The sequence below is a fragment of the Lathamus discolor genome, chromosome W (genome assembly GCF_037157495.1).
Source record: "Lathamus discolor isolate bLatDis1 chromosome W, bLatDis1.hap1, whole genome shotgun sequence".
Taxonomy (NCBI): Eukaryota; Metazoa; Chordata; class Aves; order Psittaciformes; family Psittacidae; genus Lathamus; species Lathamus discolor.
This window is the reverse complement of record NC_088908.1, coordinates 26,556,441-26,577,140: the sequence shown is the minus strand read 5'-3', so window position 1 is coordinate 26,577,140 and position 20,700 is coordinate 26,556,441. Positions and strand designations below refer to the sequence as shown.

Sequence of the window (20,700 nt, the reverse complement as noted above, 5' to 3'; positions counted from 1 at the left end):
AAGTTTGATGGCCTTGTAACAGTAGCAATGGAAAACTACTGAGGTGCATGATACATAGGAAAAAAAAATAGAGTGCAGCTGGAGAACATACTGAGAATGCTTGTACAAGAGAAATCGTTATAGTTGACATAGTTTTAAGAAAAACAGTGTGGAAGAACAGGACACAGGGATAAGGAATATCTGGGAATGGCAGGTGTCCAGGATTGGCTACAGTTAAACCAACTGATAAGTAGGAGGATTATTATGTCTGTGGTGCTAACGAACCAATTAAACTGGTATGAGCATCTACTGCGCATGCTTCAAAGGCTGTCAGAAGTGATGAAGATTGTTGGAAGAAGTAAACGACCCTCAGACACCACCACCGCAATTTTGTACACATGCGGGGAACTTTCTGGAAAATTATGTTATCCATACGTAGCCTCATGAATATGTATGTATGCCCAGTGGCTATATAAGGACAACTTGTGTAGCAGTAGGGGAGACACACGTTAGAAGGAGCTATCCCCCGTGTCTCCCGGTGCCGCAATAAAGAATACCTGCTTGTCAGCTTGAAAACTTTGTTGGCAAGTTTGTTCCTGGAGTTTTCTCTAAATCAGTCTGGCACCCCAGATGGGACCCTCTCTGCTCAGCTGCAGGACCCGCTGAGGACAGGGCTCCCTAGGGCCCTCGGGAATTTTTCCCGGAGGGACCCCTCCACTCATTCAGGTCGCTGCGGGAGCAGACAAGGACCATCTTCATAAAAGGTATTCTTTTGTTTTGTATAGTCTGTAAGGTGCAGGGGGCATCTTGCATAAAGACTAAATTAGTAATTGGGTTGGTTTAGTAAGCGTATCAAGGTTTGGAAGCCTTCCATAAATTGAGATAGGCAATCTCGTAGGTAAAGGCGTACACCCAGCTGCTAGCGTCCGTTTGGTATACACCCACAAGAAGCAGGGGGCTTCTTGTGGTTTGGGTCCTGCCAGGACACAGTGGGCGTCTTGCAGAAAAGGTTTTGGATTTTACTGGTATACACCCACAAGAAGCAGGGGGCATCTTGGGGTTTGGGTCCTATAAGACGCAGGGGGTATCTTGTAGAAATGGTTTTGGATCTCGTTGGTATTTGATTTATTTTGTGGCTTGTTACATTAAGGACTTTTGTCTTGTGATTTTGGTATCAGAGACAGACTGTTATAACTAAGCAGGGGGCATCTTGTGGTTTGTGTCATACAAGACACAGGGGGTGTGTCGTGGAAATGGTTTTGGGTCCAGCGTGCTATCAACAGCCCATAAGGGATTTGATTCATGATGCTGTCAGCGTGGGTCCCTGAATTGGTTAGTCAAATCACACTCCAATACGGTGGGCTGTCCAGTACGGTTCCCACAGTGGAATGCAGACAGGCTGGGTGGACATAAGGGTCTTGTCCTTCTTGGGTCCCATGCCCTGTGGGAGGGAACACAACTCCAAAAAAAGCAGAGAAGAAATAGGGAAGGAGGGAAAGGAATATACAGAAAGTTCCAAATTTATTTATCTATTGGATCTATCACTAGCTCACAGGGAAAGAAAAATAAAACTGTTTTATTTAATCACCATTTATAAAAGCACTGTGGCACGGATACTTTTGGAAAGCTGAGCTGCCAATCGGCCAAACTCCTGGAGGTGCTCCCTGCCCTGCTCAAAAGCTTATATTTTATCTAAGAGCTTGTGGCCTCATCCTGTGGACAGAGATGCCAGGAAACCCACCTCACCCTGGCAGAGGGGTGAATACTCTGCACATACCAAATATTTCTGAGAGTGATTTGGAAGGAGGCAGCAGCATCCTCCTGGAGAAGCCATGTGTCTGTGGTGCCTCTGCCTTTGAGACTCCAGAGGGTTTTGCCAGAGGAAATTCATCAAGGCTGCTGTGAGATAAGATCTTTTCCTTCTTTTCAAAGAAGGGGAATTTAAATGATTTGCCTGAAGCCCAGAATGAAGTGGTGGCAGCAACACCAGTACATAGTGTCCTGACACTCCCCTGCCACACTAGCCTTCCTCCTCCTCCACCTTGCTGGCAAATACCATCTCAAGATGCTGCATTTTCTTCTCAACCTTCTTGCCTTGAGCTCTCCTCCTGCATGACCCAGAAGTGACACAGAAGATGTTATAATGGGCTGCTCCCCAGCACTTTTTGATGTCTTCTGACTTCTTGGAGATACTCTTCCCACCCAGGCAGCAGTTCTGCTCCAGGTGCATGACATCAGGGTCAGGGCAGAAACCAGGTATGGTGATTGGGGGCCAGCAACTCCCACTGAAGGATGGCCCCACAGGGTGCGGGGTGTCCTTCTCACCATCCGAAAAACACCTTCCCCCCAAGATGCCAGGCTGCTCACCTGCAGAGCCAGACAGAGCCCATGTGGCTTCAGAGTGTCCAGCCAGCTCATGCTGAGGATTTTATGGTGAACCAGCGCAGGCAGCAGATGAATCTGGTCAGAGGTGTCTTCTCCGCTCCCAGCAATGAGCGTGTCCTACCCATGGCCTGAGATAGGGCAAAAAGCATCCCTCTCTAAGCGCTGCACACACCCCTCCTTGCTGTAAAAACATTAAATCTAATCCTCTCCGGTTTTGCAACACTACTTCGGACAGTGATCTGACGGATTTTTCTAAAGCAGTTATTGATTGCTCGATTCTTACCAGATCCTCATCTACAGCCGTCCTTAGTGCTTTAAATTCTTTACTCTGTTGCACTAACGAGGTTACTCCCGTACCTACTCCCACACCTCCTAAAATCATTAGTGTAGCTACTGTTAATGCTGTAAAAGGTTCTCGTTTAAATAAATAGTGTTCTGAAGTAATCTGTGAGTTATAAACAAACTCTTCAGAATGATAAAAAATTCTAGGAACTATTGCCACTTGTATACAGTAATCCGAAGACTCATTAAAAAGTTTCAATGATAAACAAGGTGTAACTCCTATAGTGGAACAAACCCACTTAGTATCACTAGCCGGTAATAACCATATTGCTGGTTTTTTAGATGGCAGTGGTCCCTTTTCCGTATTGACACACAAACGTCTTTTGTGTTCAGGAACTTTCCCTACACACATACCTCTTCCTGTCACTTGAGTTAATGTAATTCCTTGTTTTTCTAGACCCCATGTATACTGTGCTGGATTAGTGTCATTTAAGAGTCTAGGTTTTTTGATGACTCCTACAGCCTCATAAAAAGGCGGTCTCATTCCATAACACAACCAACAATGTTCAGTAAGATTTGGATTAGTTCTATTCAATACCAGATAACTGGCTTGCATCAATTTCCAAAGAGAATTACCCCCTAGATATTCATCTTGAGTGGGGGTGAGGATATTTTTAGTATCAGTCATTTCAGAAACTATTGTTACATTATCTGATATCTCTTCAACTAAATCATCAATCAATACTAGGTTGGGGCCTACTGGTAACGGATCATTTGGAACCATTTCCTTTTTAATAAGAAATAATCCACCTCTATCCGATCCTGGTTCCCAATACCTAAGGCCCCAAACTCTACCTGTTGACCATCCTGAATCCTCAGGCTGCAAAATGTCAAGTCTTATATGCCGACAATTACTATTCGAAACGCCTCCAAGAGAATCATGTTTAGGCAACTTACATCCATCAGGTCCTCAACTCGTTTTTTAAGAACTTATCTTTCATCAAAGGAGACCATGAGGAAGCAATTGTTTCGCAACCCCAATAAGCACAATAATAATGATTTGGATGATTGCAATATCCTTTTCCAGGGTTGGAAGCAGGACACATATAATAGCCTATTAAATCCAAACATGGCTCTATAGGTGCTAACTGACACAAAGTAACTGTAAAACTGGGAGCTCCTGGAGTTATGATGATTTGTACAACCTTAACACTCTCTCCTTGATATAATGTCCATTTAAATGGCTGGTAAGCCTGATGACTTATTTCGCCCCCTGTTCGTAATGGCACCAAAAACAAAATAATCAAAATACACCGGAAAGGATACAACTTCCTTCCCTGTCCCAGGGCAATCTGGTTCATATTTATTTTCTGTCCAGAACCTTGAAGTCATTTCAACCAAGAAGTCCCCAAATCGTCCCGTATCCTGGCACATTGTCCTTCTCCGAATTCTGACGAACTGTCATTCTTTTTTGCCGACGAAGAATACGGGTCACGGGAACAGCCAATGATGAAATCCTGCAGATAAAAACTCACAATTTTCGTTAGTTTTATTTTGAAGATCTGGTTTAATAGACTTAAGCGGACACCACTTAACTCTACCATCCTTTTTAACTGCAGCATACCCTCGCCCTGTGAGGACTAACCTCCATCCTTGCTCCCATTCTCCCAACTCATTTCTAACTATAACTAACGGGCCCTCATCTAATGTTCGAGTGGCCCAATGTTTTTGGGAGGGACTATTTACCTCATCTCCCCTAGAAAATTGATTTAATGCTAACAGGGCAGTCGCTAACAAGCATGCTTGATCTCCCGAAGGAATGGTGTTGACAAAACCTTCTGCCTTTGCCAACACCTCTAACTTGGATTTCAAAGTTTGATTTGCTTGTTCAACTATGGCTTGCCCTGTACTATTATACGGAATCCCATGTGTTAGAGTGATATTCCATTTAGAAGCAAATGCCTGTACCTAAGGCCCCAAACTCTACCTATTGACCATCCTGGATCCTCAGGCTGCAAGATGTCAAGTCTTGTATGCTGACAATTACTATTCAGGACGCCTCCAAGAGGATCGTGTTTAGGCAGCTTACATCCATCAGGTCCCCAACTTGTTTTTAGGATCTTATCTTTCGTCGAAGGAGACCATGAGGAGGCAATTGTTTCACAACCCCAATAAGCACAATAGTAGTGATTTGGATGGTTGCAATATCCTTTTCCAGGGTTGGAAGCAGGGCACATATAGTAGCCTATTAAGTCTAGACATGGCTCTCTAGGTGCTAACTGGCACGGAGTAGCTGTAAAACTGGGAGCCCCTGGAGTTATAATAGTTTGTACAACCTTAAGACTTTCCCCTTGATATAATGTCCATTTAAATGGCCGGTGAGCCTGATGACTCATTTTGCCCCCTGCTCATGATGACACCAAAAACAAAATAATCAGGACGCACCAGACAGGGTGCAGCTTCCTTCCCTGTCCCAAGGCAACCTGGTTCGTACTTATTTTCTGTCCAAAACCTTGAGGTCGTTTCAACCGGGAAGTCCCCAAATCATCCCGTGTCCTGGCACATTGCCCTTCTCTGGATTCTGTCGAGCTGTCGTTCTTTCTTGCCAACGGGGAATACGGGTTACGGGGGCGGCCGATGATGAGATCCTGCGGATAAAAACTCACAGTTTTCGTTAGTTTTATTTTTGAGGTCTGCTTTGATGGACTTAAGTGGACACCACTTAACTCTGCCATCCTTTTCAACTGCAGCATACCCTCGCCCTGTGAGGACTAGCCTCCATCCTTGTTCCCATTCTCCCAGCTCATTTCTAATTATGACTGACGGGCCCTCATCTAGTACTCCAGTGGCCCAATGTTTTTGGGAGGGACTATTTACCTCATCTCCCCTGGGGAATTGTTTTAGTGCTAACAGGGCAGTCACTAGCAAGCGTGCTTGGTCTCCCGTGGGAATGGTGTTGACAAAACCTTCTGCCTTTGCCAACACCTCTAACTTGGATTTCAAAGTTTGATTTGCTTGTTCAACTATGGCTTGCCCTGTACTATTATACGGGATCCCATGTGTTAGAGTGATACTCCATTTAGAAGCAAATGCCTGTACTGATTTGGAGACAAAATTCAGACCGTTATCTGTTTTAATCTGACTGGGGACACCAAGCCACGCCATAGCCGTCAGCCAATGTTGGATGGTCGCTTTAGAGTCAGTTCTGATGTGTTGCGTGGCTATGATCACTCCACTATATGTATCTACAGTTACTGCCAACCACGCCCGAGGTTTCAACAGCTGACAAAGCGTAAAGTCCGTCTGCCACACCTCGGAGGCCTTAAGACCTCTGGGGTTGACTCCACTGGACCACAGCGGTGTTTTCTGACAGTGGGGACACGCGGCGACTATGTGCTTCGCGTCAGTGACTGAAATCCCACATTTCTTTGCTAGCGCTTTGGCTCCAATGTGGAGAGACTCATGTAGCTGATGGGCGTCTCTTAGCGTCCACAGTCCTTTTGCGGCGGCGTCTGCTTTGTCATTGCCGGCTTGGAAGAAACCTTTGATTGAGTCATGACTGTTAACATGGATGACCGATATGGTGCCCTTTCGAGAAAATAGTGCTTCTTCTAGCATCAAAGCTACTGTAGATGTTGACACACCGGGACCTGACATGGCCAAGCAAAGCTTGGCCACGAACATCGAATCGGTCACTATGTTAAGGTGTTCCATTGAGAACAGTCCGCACGCCAGTACCACTGCCGTCGCTTCCAGCTGTTGGACTGAAAGCGTGTGGTCAGTCGTTTTAATGCAGTGCCATTCTCCTTCCGATTGCCATACCGCCGCTGCGGTTGAGGTCACTGAAGATGCATCTGTAAAAACTGTTGGTCCCTGTTGGAGTCGATCCATGACCTTCCATGGGAGGTCGATGTTGACAAGTGCCAGCATTTGAGTCCAGGGGGGCTTCATGGCATACCGGACTTCTCCACCAAATCCGACGAGGGCTATGGCCAAATACTCTGACATCGCCACTGATTGCGTTGGAAGCTGCTTGCGGAAGGGTAGAAATATCCTGGCAGGTTCAATGCCCAGGTGTCTTAGGGCGAGTTTCCTGCCTTTCATGATTAAGTTACCAAGGCACTCAATTCCTGGAGAAAATGCACGGGACGGTTTTCCCAGGACTATCCATTATATTGGGTGAGCCTTTTCAGGGGGGCCCTGGGCTAATGCTCCTACTCCCCCTCCTTCCGTGAAGTGTACATACAGATCAAGTGGTATATCCGGATTCCACCTGGTGAGCGTACTTGACGATATCTGATGCTCGATAAAATCGAGAGAGTTTATTGCTTCCGGCGTTAGAGTTTTTGGTTCCCATGGGTTCTTCCCTTTTAGAAGGTCATGCAAGGGGGCCATGGTTTCAGGAGGGACCAAGACAATATTGCGGAGCCATTGCAAGGACCTTACTGTTGTACATCATGGAGCGTCTTGATGTGCTGACGGATTTTTCCTAGGGGAGGGGTTATGTAAGAACTTGTAATCCCCACTCCCAAAAAACTCACACATGGTCCTCTTTTCATTTTCGCGCTCGCAATTTCGAACCTGTTTGTTTTCAAAGTCTCCGAGACCATTAATACTAGCTGGTCCACCTGATTTCCTGATGGTGCGGCAATCAGGATATTGTCCATATATTGAATGACGGTCATGGTCGGATCACTGCGCCGAACCGGTGTCAATGCCTGGTCCACTGTAATCTGGCAAATAGTGGGCGAGTTGATCATTCCTTGAGGCAGCACTTTCCATTGAAAACGTAAGTTGGGACGCTGGCTGTTTGGGAATACGACAGAAAAAGCAACCCAATCCTTGTCTTCCTCATGCAGAGGTATCGAAAAGAAACAGTCCTTTATATCAAGGACAGCACAAGGTTGTCCTTCTGGTATCATAGAGTTCATGGGCAACAACGTTTGGACAGGACCCATTGGATCGATTCTCTTGTTTACTTCACGCAAATCATGGAGGAGGCGAAATCCCTTAACATTCCGCTAGGGTATAACAAAAACTGGGGTGTTTCATGGGCTAGTGGAAGGTTCTATACGACCTTGTTGTAGTTCGCGGTCAACTAGCTCAAGAAGAGCATCCATTCGAGGCTTAGACAGGGGCCACTGCTCGACCCACACTGGATCGGATGATTTCCATGACAATTTAATTGGTGGAGGCGGGTGTGTGGCAGTGGCCCTTACTATAAATTTGTCACCTTGGCTTTTAATAGGGCTAAAGCGTCCCTCCGCAACAGGGGTGGAACTCCTGACATAACATATGGAAAAAGGGTAATTGTTTTCTCCGGTCCTTTTTCAGTATGAAGCGTGATTGCTATCAGTTGGGTGCTCTTCCGAGTTCGGGATAATCCCCCCACTCCACCCACCATAGGGGCGTCTTTCAATTTCCAACACGGGGGCCAATTCATCTCAGGAATAACGGTAACGTCTGCCCCAGTATCAATCAGGAAAGGGACACTAATGGTGGTACCAGATAAGACATTATGGAGGGAACAGACCCCCCACACCACTGGCGGGTTATCACAATTCACGGCCAGGGCCACCCAGGGGTCCCGCCTCCAGGCGTTGGTCCTTGTTGACCCTGGGGTAGGGACAGATTTGGCTGAATCGTCGGTTGGACCATAAAGCTGGTCACCTCTCGAGGGGGTAATGGGTTCGGGAGTGCCTCGCCCCATCTGGGGTTGGCATAGTTGGGCCGCCTCATGTCCCAAGTGGGAGAGGACTGTGCGCGGCTCAAATGTCCTCTCTCCCCCCCGTTTCCCTGGGGTCTAGATCTACATTCCTTAGCCAAATGCCCTTTTTTCCTGCAGATCCAACACGGTCCTCTGGGTTGGTTCTGGCACGGGGGAGGCGTTATTAGTGGCTTTTCCGACTGAGGGCAGTTTGATGCGATGTGGCCCACCTGGCCACACTTAAAACATGCTATCACATTAGCTATCGCGGTACGGACAGCCACCTGGATCGGGGCAAGTTGCTCTTCTTTTGCGACATGCTTAATCATATCCGCAATACTTGACCCCACTGGCAATGATCGTAAAATTTCTTTGGTTGACGAATTGCATTGCTGGCGTAAGCATTCTGCAACAACCGCGCCTTTCGCTTCCGCAGGCAGGGACAAAGAGTTGACCGCTGCCTGGAGGCGATCTACAAATTGTGTAAAACTCTCACTTTCGTTTTGTTTTATTGTAGACCATGGCAATGGCTTGACAACGACTCTAGAAGCTTCACGAATAGCTTCTCTGGCTGCACGGGTAGTTGTCATTACTTCATAGGGCCACAGGCCCTGGGCCTGTGCCTGGGGGGTAATCATTGCTGGATCTGTACCCATTAATCGCTGCAGGCTGGAGCCGTGTAGTGGATGATCCGCCCCAGTTACTTGAGCTAGTTGCCCTATACAGTTGTATTCCCATTCTTGATTAAAAACAATCATCCCTGCCCTGTCAAAGATCATTCGACAAGTTTGTTTTATATCGAACGGGAGCATATCATCTCCCCCAAAAACACCATCTATAAGGGTGGAGACAATGGCAGAATTAAGTCCTTTATCTGCGATTGCCTTAACAATCGCTTGTATGTCCATAGGGTTTATTGGCGAGTGGATCCTCTGTCCCCCATCTGTCACCTGGACCGGGAACGCTAGTTTGGCTGATGGGGTCCAGTTGGCGCAAGCAATCTTTATTTTCCTCCAGTCCGTGAGGGGGATTTCCGCCCCTTTGTTCGTCTTCGTTTCCTCCGCCTCTAAGCTTGGAACGGTTGTGACCCACTTGTCCCAGCTGGTGTCTGATTCAGAGTCAGAGCTCGACTTACTGGTTACTTCCGGTTTCCTGTGCCTTTTTGTCGGGCTCCGGCCCCGCCCGCTTTTCTTGTGGGCGGGCCGTTCCCTCCCTCTCAGTCCACCCCACCCTCTACTCGGCGGGCTCCGGCCCCACCCACTTTTCTTGTGGGTGGACCGCTCCCTCTCTCTTGATTCGCCCCGCCCTCTACTCGGCGGGGTGTTTACCCTACAAGGATATTTTTCCAGGTGACCACTCCGATTGGCTTTCTGCCCTTCACTCACGTTCTCCTCCCTTTTCCGGGTGCCCCCACCAGTTCTCTCCTCCCCGTTCTCCTCCCCCTCCTTATTGAGTGCGCATGATAATACCAGCGCTTTCTCCTTTTTCCCACCACTGGCGTCTTCGCCCCACCCTCCGCCTTTCTGCTCGGCGCCATCCTGGGGCTCATATGGTGGTGGTCTAGCCCAGACGGCCTCAGACTCCGCTTTCTCCGCGGCGCCCCTGGCCTCCTCGGCTAGCCTGCCCCAGAAAGATTTATCTCTTTTCTGTCCCTCCGTTAGCGTATCGGGACCTGTATCGGGATCCGATCGAGGGGACGGGTTGCCCTCTTGCTGATATTTGGGCTCAATACAATCAGCATCATCTGGGGGATGCAAAGTCTGCGTGGCCACCCCGACTCCCAATTTCGGGGTGGCCAACAAACAGTTCTCTGCTGCCTTCCAGGTCTCCTGTTCTTATATAGCCTTTTTCAGAGCCTGTACGACTTTCCCCCATGACTTGAGATTTTTCCCACAACCCGAGGACATTGTATCTTTGGCTAACGCTTCAGTACATTTATCCCACACTTTGGGGTGGAGAATATCCACTGGCTGGGCAATAACCCCAGTTTGCAAAAGCCTCGCAACTGCGAGAGTAAAATCTTTAGGTTTACAATCAATACCCCACTGACTATGTAACTGTGATACGACCTTCACAAGGGCTTCCATCCTCCTTGTGGGTCCTGGGAGCTCCCTTCTCCTCGCCGGGCTGGTCCAGCTGCTCTGGCCGCCATTCACCCGTCCAGGCGATTCCTGAAACCCCGATCCTTCCCGGGATCTAAAGGTCCTGGGTTTCGGCACCACTTGTTGCCTTCGGGGGCGTGGCGACCTATCTCAGGAACGGCACGGCGACCAACCCCAGGCCGCTCGGTCCATCTGCTCACAGACACCAATGTGGTGGATGGCAAATGGCGTTTATTGGTGGGTAACATAGCATTATATACCCTGAGTTTACAACGTCACTTCTGTCTACTTACATCACAAACCAAGTGTTACTGGCTCTAGGGAGAGGGGCCTTATCTTCTTATCTTTCCGTAAAGCGCGACATCTTCCGACCGCCGAACCCTAACTACCACACAGAGGGATGTGGCCTTCACCCTTGCTCAGGAAACACACCACCTCCTCCCCGCTGTTGCCACCGCACTGTGGCAGCGCAGATGGTGCATGAGTTTTATTAAAAATATTAATTATGTTAATTTGAAAAATTAGCCCTTCGGGGGGTGGAGACAACTAGTAATGACAACTTAGGGTGTAGCACCTGCCTATACTCTGCAGGACCAGATCTGTCCCCTCACTGTGGACATTCCACCCTGTGGAGATGTGGCTAACAGAGAAAGGTCACGTTCCCATCAACGAGCTGAAATAGAACATTTGTTTAGAAAATGGTGCAGACTTACTAGCACCAGATAATGAGGAACTGAGGGACATCTGGAGGGAAGCGCCATGCTCTGGCCAATTACAGACAAGGACACTAATAAACAAGATAAGCACATAAAAATAGAGGATATAAAAGTACACAGTTTATCCGCAAAAATGAGCTTATGCAATGCCTTACTTATGCCAGAACCAATCAAGTGCCTAGTATTTGCATATTCATGTATTATTGTTGCTATATTAACCGGAGGTAGAAGCCCAATAAACGAATCACGCTTATGGATCACAATGGTCTTGTCTTGATTCTTCCCTGCTGCGACAAATTGGCGCCTGAACAGGGACCCTCTTGCTGTTGCTTGACTGAGCAAAGAAGACAGCTGGAATAGGAGGGGAGCGGACCGATTGCAACAGGGACCCAGGTACATTTAAAGGCTGGGACGACATCAGGGATTGGGAAAGCTCCGAAGAAAGCAGCCTTCGGAAGGCTAAGAACGCTTTGCTGCAGGCAGCGTCGGTTCCAAGAGCCTGAGCAAGATTTTCCTTGTCTTGCCGCCCATATTTCATCTGCCTCCTGGTGAGCTGCACTGGTGCCAATGCCTTATGTGTTGAATTGTAATGGATAGAGAGGCAGCATATGATTTATTTAAGTGCTTCTAAGAGAAGCGGGGAGTGGGTAAGGAATTGGACTTAACTAAGGGATTAAAGGCTCTGTTAGAATACGCGAGAGAGTTAGGTTGTTTCCAAGATCCTAACGATGTATTTGATCTACCCGAATGGAGGAAGTTTGGGGATGAGCTTTGGAATAAAGTGATTGATGATAACAAGCAAGCAAAAAAATGTGCTAAAGACTGGAGGTCAGTTATTAATTGCCTACATAAGTATGCAGCTGAGCAGAAGGTCGCGGCTGCAGCTCAGGAGAAACTTTCAGCCCTTTCTTCTCCAGCTCCTCCAGCCGGTCTGACTCACTATCAGGTTGGCAAGGATTACGTTTCTGATCCGCCCGTAACATCGACAGTCAACCTTGATATAAAGATAGACCCATCCACACCCCCGGCAGAATCCTCGGAAGAGGGATTAACTCCATCGGAGGAGGAGACCCTGGAGGAGGAAGCTGCTCACTATCAGAATAGTGGAGTATTTTTAGCTGCACAGCCGTCTTGTTTGACTGATAAAGACCGTAAAGATCATGTAAAGAAAAAAGGGGAACAAGAAGGTTGTTGTAAGGAAAGGGTAAAGTCGCAGAACACAGGTAGACAAATGAGAATCCAGGTGATAGATTGGAAATCTGTTCAGAGAGAGGCTCTGTCAAACGATTTTGATTGTTCGCAGGCGTTGCAGGAAAAGATTCTTGCCTTTCCTGTTAAGTACCAGATTAACCCTCAAGGTCAGGCAGTAAATGCTGAAATGTCTCCATTAAATTGGAAATTGTTATCTCAGTTAAGGCAAACTGTTTCTTCCACAGGCATTCAGTCTGAACCCACTAGGCAAATGTTGTCATATATTTGGGGAACAGATTTGCTGTTAATCGAGGATATTAAAAGTATTGTGAAATTAATCCTCACCCCTTCGCAGTTGTTGTTATGGAACATGTATTGGCAGGAAGCCCGTCAAGAGGCGGTTGCAGTTCAACGAGGCCAGGGAGATCCCCTGATTGGGGTGCAATTACAACACCTGATGGGAATCGGACAGTTCTCCACTAAGGAGGCTCAAGTCCAGCTAGGTCCAGAATTGTTAAAGGAATCTATGAGACTAGCCTTGCGAGCTCTATCACAGATTAAAGATACTAGTGCAGCTCCTGCCTACATGAAAGTGACACAGAAAAAGGACGAGCCCTTCAGTTCCCACCACCCCTGCCTCTTGCCAAGTCTCTCTGCTTCCTGCAATCCCACCTCAGAAAAGCTGCCAATGCCAGCTTGCATCAGAGAAACCAGGCGGACGGACACTGCTGTCACCTCCCTCCACCGCCCCCAAGTATTTCCTTAATTTGTGTCCTCGGTTCAGCTGTAATAGTTATTTTTCTCCTTAGAGAAAGACCTAGAATGAGACAGCACCACCAACAGTAGATGAAGTGACTAGTCAACTCCAAGAGTTTGAAGACAATCTCACCCCTTCCATCACTTCAGCTGTGGAAAAAACTCTTGACTCAGGAGCTCAAAGAATTAAGAGACAATCTATCCGACCTATCCAGCTGCCCATGTGTACCAACCTGTGTCTCAGCTATTAACAGAAGGTGCCCTACTGCCCGAGAGAGAAGATATAGGAGGTACACGCCACAGGCTACCCTATGGTTTTACCTGTGGGGTCATGGGGAAGACATGAGAAAGTGGGATGGAAATCCTACCTCGGTTCTAGAGGAATAGGTGCATGAATTGAAGAGGAGAACAATGGTCAAGGATGATCCTCTGAAGAAAGTTGCTGCTCCAGTCTTCTGTAACCTTAAATCTTTAACAATAGTGTGTATGTCTATAACACAGTAGAATAGGCCAAACTGTTCTAACTTACTAACATATAGAGAGAAAGGATTGTTCAGCTGATGGGGGAAGGAACATCATGGGACTGATAACAACTAAGGAGACAGTAAATAAGACCAAGGATGTCAGCCTTCAAGATAACAGAGTGGTGCCTAGCGTGGAATGAGACTGGAACAGAACGGAAGCAAGGACATACCAACTGCTAACTCGTCACTAGGACCTTGTAAGCATGAGCAAGCACTGAGGTCATTCAGTAAACACAGTGAGGAAGACCATTGGCATCCACCAAAGACCCCCACTCAGCAAGAAAGCACATGTGTAATTAGGATGCAAATATTATAGTTAGTTCCAGGAAAAGCTATGAATACGCATGAGTATGCTAAATATATAGCCACTGTTGGCAAGTATCAGGTGCTCTCACCTTTGTGAAGCAATTCACATGTGCACCCAGCACTGCAATAAAGAATGCTGCTTTCTGAAACTCCAAATTGAGTCATGGAGAGTTTCTCTGAGTGACTTTTATGGTAACAATTTGGCACCTGAACAGGGACCCTCTGCTTTTATATAAACTGCCCCCAGTTTATATACTGGGCATGATGTGCTGTGGTATGGAATACCCCTTTGGCTAGTTTGGGTCAGGTGTCCTGTCTTTGCTTCCTCCCAGCTTCCCTTCCTCCCTGTCAGAGCATGAGACTCAAAAAATCCTTGGTCAGAGTAAACATTACTGAGCAACAACTAAAAACATCGGTGTTATCAGCATTGTTCCCTGGCTGAAAGTCAAAAACACAGCACTGCACCAGCTACTAAGAAGGAGAAAAATGATTGCTACAGCTGAACCCAGGATACCATGGCATCTAGCCACTTCACAGAGCAAAAACATCCTTGTTTGCAGCTGGTCTGCAAAGACTGACCTCTTCTGCTGCAGCCATGAACAGCAGGAGAGCAGGGAGAGCAGGAGGAGACTTTGGGGTGCTAAGATGAGGATGCTCAGGAGTGAGCATCATCAGGACAAAGCATTTGGAGAGGTTGGAGGGGGCAACATGGTCATGGGGGTTTCCAGCAATACACAGGTTAGGGCATTGTTCTGCTGACAGGGTACACCACAAAGTGACCACACACTGGCTGTATAATATTCAGAGTTTATTAAACAAGCACACTAAAGCAAATAAGCACTCTAAAGCAAGCACAATAATGTCAATTAGGTAAATATCTATATATAATGAATAAGTACAATAAAGCAAATCAGAGATATAGGTAAGGTATATAAGTACCAGAAAGAGTTAGCAATGCATTAAATCATTACTGTATAGTAAGAACAGAGATTAAGAAGAAATACATCACCAGTTACCACTGAATCATCATCCAGGCCCGCACTTCTAGCTGGGAAGCCCCACTGCAGCCAATGCCAGGAGTCTCAGGTGATTGGGAAAATTCCTACATGGTGCATCCACCCATAGGTGAGGCTTCTCTCATGGCCACAAGAGGGTCCTGCTTTTATACCCTTATCAAAACAACTGGCTTTATGCCAGATCTCTAATCGTTTACTCATGGGGCTGTGCGGTTTCTCATGATCTCACTGTTGTCCACTCCGAGTGTTGGCCAGGCACCCCAGTGCGGCCAAGTATGAACAGCTGTACACCTCTGTTTTCCTGTCTCTTTCCAACAGTCACAATGACCAGATACACTGTGGCAAACAACATCCTTTGTTATGCCTCTCAGGGAGTCAACTCTCAGCTAGGTTCCTATCCATTACAGGCACCCATAAGGTCTCCCTGTTTGTGGGCACCCCACACAGCATCCATCTTCATTGCAGGGAGAAATTAGCCATGAGATGCACATTATCCAGGCAGGACAAGTGCAGGTGCTGGAGGGACCTGATGGGAAAACTGTGCTGGTGGCTCTGAAAGCTGGATCCATGTTTGGAGAAATAAGGTAAGTGAAGCATTCCCAGAGAGGCGGGGAAATACAGATTGTGGGCTCTGGGCAAGAAGGGTGGGAAGTGGAGAGATCAGCAACTCCCTAATTAATCCTTGTGACTGAGAGCCACAAACACAGAGCAGTGTCTGCTACACAAATTACAGCTTGTTTTCTTGGATCTTGTCTATTTTTGTGTTATTTTCTGCCTGGGGAGTTAGTGACAGTAAGTAGAGGTATATGGAGGGATGGGAAAAAGATGTTTCACTAAACCAGCCCCCCAGCCATTAATCCACACATTTCCTGAGCATGTAAAGACCTGTACCGATAACACAATGACAGAGGTTGACTCCCTACAGCTGAGCAGACTCCAGACTGGTGTAAAATGCAATATTTACACCTTCATTTTTTCCACTTTCATTTTTTATACTGCTCTGTCATGGTTTAAGCCCAGCCGGTAACTCAGAACCACAGAGCCGCTTGCTCACTCCCCCCCTTATTCCTCCCTCCGCTCCCAGAGGGATGGGGAGGAGAATCAAAAGAATGTAACTCCCACAGGCTAAAAACAGTCCAGTAACTAAGGTATAATACAAAACTACTACTACTGCTACCACCAATAATAATAATGATAAGGGAAATAACAAGGGGAGAGAATACTATTGCTCACCACCCGCCAACCTATACCCAGCCCGACCCGAGCAGTGATCTGGGCCTTCTGGGTAACTCCCCCCAGTTTATATACTGAGCTGCTCTTTCACCTCCCTGTAAACATCCAGATAGGATAGTCTGCATATCTCCATGCTGGGAAGAGACACAGGGAGGTAAAAGAGCAGCTGATAGGGAGCACACCATGGCCTTGAGGTTGGGAAAATATCCAGGTAGATGGTGAGGATATCTGTACCTCTGCAGAGGCTTCACACAACAGTGGTCAGCACTAACAACTAGTCAAAGGCAGCGGTAGACAGTGGCACTGTGTGCTCTGTGTGGTAGTAGCAACAAGACCCATATTAGAAGCTAATGAGGTTTAGCAGGTCCCCGTTAGAAGGATATCCCTCCATGGCACATCTCTCTGAGGTTTCTGAGGGTCCTTTCCAAAGGAGGCCATTCACAACAGCACTTCTGCCAAGCTTTTGACTAGATCAGCCCTCCCAGATAATTCAGGAGCAAAACAAGAGCTCGGAGAGGAGGTGTGGGAAAGCTTCACTGCACTCACAACTCAAGATGTGAAGAATAGAATTCAGCTGCCCTTCTCATAGAGGGCATCCTTGGCAGCAAGCTGACATCCAGATAAGGTCCGGTGTGGTAAAGCTCTGAAGATCACTGGCTTTGCATAGCACTGACACCGTGGCTGGGGCAGTTGGAAAGGGTCTGCTGAGTTTCATTCTGCCTTTTTTTAATTGTTTGTTTATTTCCTTGGATCATAGGGTTCCAGTTTAAGTCCAACACCACCAAAATCACCAGTGCACCAGAAATCACCTGTCACCTCCCACACAGCACGCACCCACCTGGGAGAAGAAATATTCTCCAAATCTTCCAATAGTTTAGTCACTATTCATGTGATTTCCACACCATGAGAAGATTAAAAGATCCAAGCATGTCCTGGGACAGGAGTAGGAGCCATAGCTGTAGGCCTTGCTAAGAGCTAAGGGTAGGATCTGCCTTTCTTTTCTGCCTAGACCTTTACTCAGTGCTGATGAAACAACCTGCCATATGACCCAGAATCATACAAGGTTTCTGAGCTCTGAAGATCTATTTTTATTGAGCATCTTCATGAATATTCCCACCAAATCTCAGGCCAGCCCTCTTGCTTCAAAATCCAGCCTAACAGAGAGGGAGCCCTGAAGAAATTGCTTTTTATGGCTCTGGGTGGTTAATGAGTGTTCAGATGAAGCATGAGGAGTTCTTCACCTCTGACAGCTGAGTCACAACTTGGCCAGAAGCAACCAGGGGAGATAAACAACAAGGATTCTCTGTTGGTCTTAAGGTTGTCAGCAGCAGCTGGAGAGTGATTTATCCAAAAAGGATGTGGACTATGCTCACAAGCCGAGCACAGACCAAATCCCACTGTCACAATAACACCAAGGTCTGTCCTGGCATGCATAGACTGCAAGATGCCTGAGGGTCCCTGTGTGGTGCCAAGACTGTCACGGGTTTCCCGAGTTCAGGAAGGGAGAAGCCGTGTCAGTTGATTCGGAGAAAACTCCAGGGACAAACTTGCCAACAAAGTTTAAGTTGACAAGCAGGTATTCTTTATTGTGGTGCTGGGAGACACGGGGGATGGCTCCACCTAACGTGTGTCCCCATATTGCTACACAAGCCGTCCTTATATAGTCACTGGGCATACATGCATATTCATGAGACTACGTATGAATTACATCATTTTTCAGAAAGTTTCCCTGCATGCGTACAAAAATGTGGTGGTGGTCTCTGAGAGTCGTTTACTTCTTCCAACAATCTTCATCACTTCTGGCAGCCTTTGAAGCATGTGCAGTAGATGTTTACACCAGCTTAATTAACACTACAGACATAGCAATCATCCTGTCCTTCTACTTATCAGTTAGTTTAACTGTGCCCATCCTGGACATCTGCTAGTCTTAGATACTCCCCATCCCGAGGTGATTTTTCTATCCTGTTTTTCTTACACTTTTTGTACTAAGGTCATAAGGACCTAAAATTATGTCAACTACAATTATCTTATAGAAGAATTCTCAGTATGTTCTCTAGCCGCACTCTACTTTTTTTTTCTGTGAATCATGCACCTCAGTTATTTTCCATTGCTACTGTTACAAAGCCATCAAACTTAACATTACTTAAAACTGATTCTATTTATTTACAAAGGTTTATATTTCATTTTGTGATTTTGTGCCTCCTTGTCTCATAGTTTCCAGCTGATATGGGAAAGAGCAGTGCAAAACGTGCTCTCCTCTCCCAGCCAATCATCATGGTTTAAGCCCAGGCGGTAACTCAGAACCATGCAGCCACTCACTCACTCCCCACATTCTTCCTCTCCCTGCTCCCAGAGGGATGGGGAGGAGAATTGAAAGAATGTAACACCCATGGCTTGAGATATGAGCAGTCCAGTAACTAAGGTATAACACAAAACTACTACTGCTACCACCAATAATAATATTGATAAGGGAAATAACAGGGGAAGAGAATACAACTGCTCATCACCTGCCAACCAATACCCAGCCCTACCTGAGCAGCGATCTGGGCCTTCCAGGTAACTCCCCCCAGTTTATATACTGGGCATGATGTGCTGTGGTATGGAATACCCCTTTGGCTAGTTTGGGTCAGGTGTCCTGTCTCTGCTTCCTCCTGTCTTCCCCTCCTCCCTGGCAGAGCATGAGACTCAGAAAGTCCTTGGTCAGAGTAAACATTACTTAGCAACAACTAAAAACATTGGTATGTTATCAGCGTTGTTCCCAGGCTGAAAGTCAAAAAACACAGCACTGCACTAGCTACTAAGAAGGAGAAAAATGACTGCTACTGCTGAATCCAGGACAACAGTGTTTCAGAGTCAGGTCAGAGCCTGTAGCATGCAAGCAAGAATGCACAAGCATGCAGGTGGTCCCCAGCCCTCATTGATGGACCTCCATGACCTGCAGCATCTCCAGCAGCCAATTTCCAGCCCCCTTTGGTCACTTGGTTGGCTCTTGGCCACATTTCCCATGGAGAATCCACTCTGGCCTTGCTCTTCTCTGCAATGGGGCACTTGTGAAGGCACTTTCCCAACAGCACTGGATGGGAAGGTAAACATCTGGTTAGCAGCCAGCACGCCCAGCTGATGGATGGCTCAAGGTGTCCAATCTTCCTCCAGCACCACCAATTCCTCATCTTCCTCTAACCCAGCACCAACTGGAGTGAGCTTCTGGTGAGCTGAGAGGTGGCAAGAAGTGGTGGGTGAGGGGATGCCCCCACTCACAGGGATGATGCAGATCCTCCCCAAGTTTTTGCTGGCCATGTCTCTGCGGCACAGTTGGCTCCGTTGAGAGAAACCAGTTTCCACCCTCTGGAGGAGAAGCTGGGACAGGTTCTGCCACAGGGAGCAACCCCAGCACCATGGCTGAGAGACTTCTCAGGTGCTCAGCAAATACTTTGAGCAGTGCTTCAGGTTCCACAGGTCTGGCCATGGGGAAGCTGGGCTGCTCATGAAGCATCCGGTGATGCCTCTTCCCATCAGCAGCCTGGGGCTGATCTTCACCTCCTTCAGGGTCCTCTTATTTTGCTGTGGGGTTTTTTCCCCTCTCTTGGAAAATAGATAGGTTTCTGTGGTGGGAAGAAGCCAGAATATATGTTAATGTTAATTAATGCCTGCTTGCTTTCTTTTAAACAAATTTAATGAGCTCCAATACACCACAGAAAGGTCTGAAGCCACCACTGCCCTTCACATCGCAGGGGGCGACCTGGCCTTACCCAAACCTCCCTAAATATTTCTTGTCCTCTGTCATTTGCAAGTGGTTTCCTTCTGGGTAGAAGGTTTCAGTGGGAAGTGCAAAGCTTTTTTTTTTTCCTTCCACTATATAAATATTTATATAATCAAACCAGGAAACCTGCAGAAATTGAGCTGCTGTTCTGATTTCATATGGGTTAGAAAAAAGCATTTAAATAGTGGGCTGTAATGGCTTTCATAATTCACTGCATCTACAATAAACGCAACATAGATTACCATGCCTTTGCTGTGGCTTTATTTCAAAACTCCAGTTGTTTCCCATCGTTTTGCTCCCAACAGAGACAGGCAAGTCCCCACGTGCAGTTCACAGATTTTCCAATAAACTACTTACAGGATCAGAACTGTAGAATTACGATGGAATTGTAATATTTTAATCACCAGGAGGGAGGAGAAAGGCTTTCTTAAATGGCACATACTTGCATGAAGATCTTGGTTTTCAACATGCAGCATTAGATGGTGATGGATACATAACTGGTAATTCTGGAACCATGGGGAGATTTGAAATAATCCTCCTCTGCGATCTGTTCATGGTTTTAGTTGTTTAGGAAGATTATTCTGCAGGTAATAATTAAGGTCAAGGCAGGGTTGGGCTTACAGCCTGGGTTGGAGAAGTGATCAGGTCTATTTGCTGGGGGGGCTGTCTAGAAATGACAGGCTGAGGAGATGGGCAGCTCATTTAGTGCCTCTTGTTTGGGGGGTTACAATAAATTTGCTTTC

The 20,700-nt window shown here is 46.9% G+C and overlaps 1 long non-coding RNA gene across 1 annotated transcript; it reads left to right on the top strand.

Annotated features, from left to right (window-relative positions):
• The first annotated feature begins 11,424 nt into the window (after positions 1-11,424).
• Positions 11,425-20,198, top strand: LOC136004339 (uncharacterized). The gene is made up of 3 exons (XR_010608392.1): positions 11,425-11,719; positions 15,430-15,548; positions 16,955-20,198. It is a non-coding gene; the product is annotated as an uncharacterized LOC136004339 (long non-coding RNA).
• Positions 20,199-20,700: the final 502 nt, after the last annotated feature.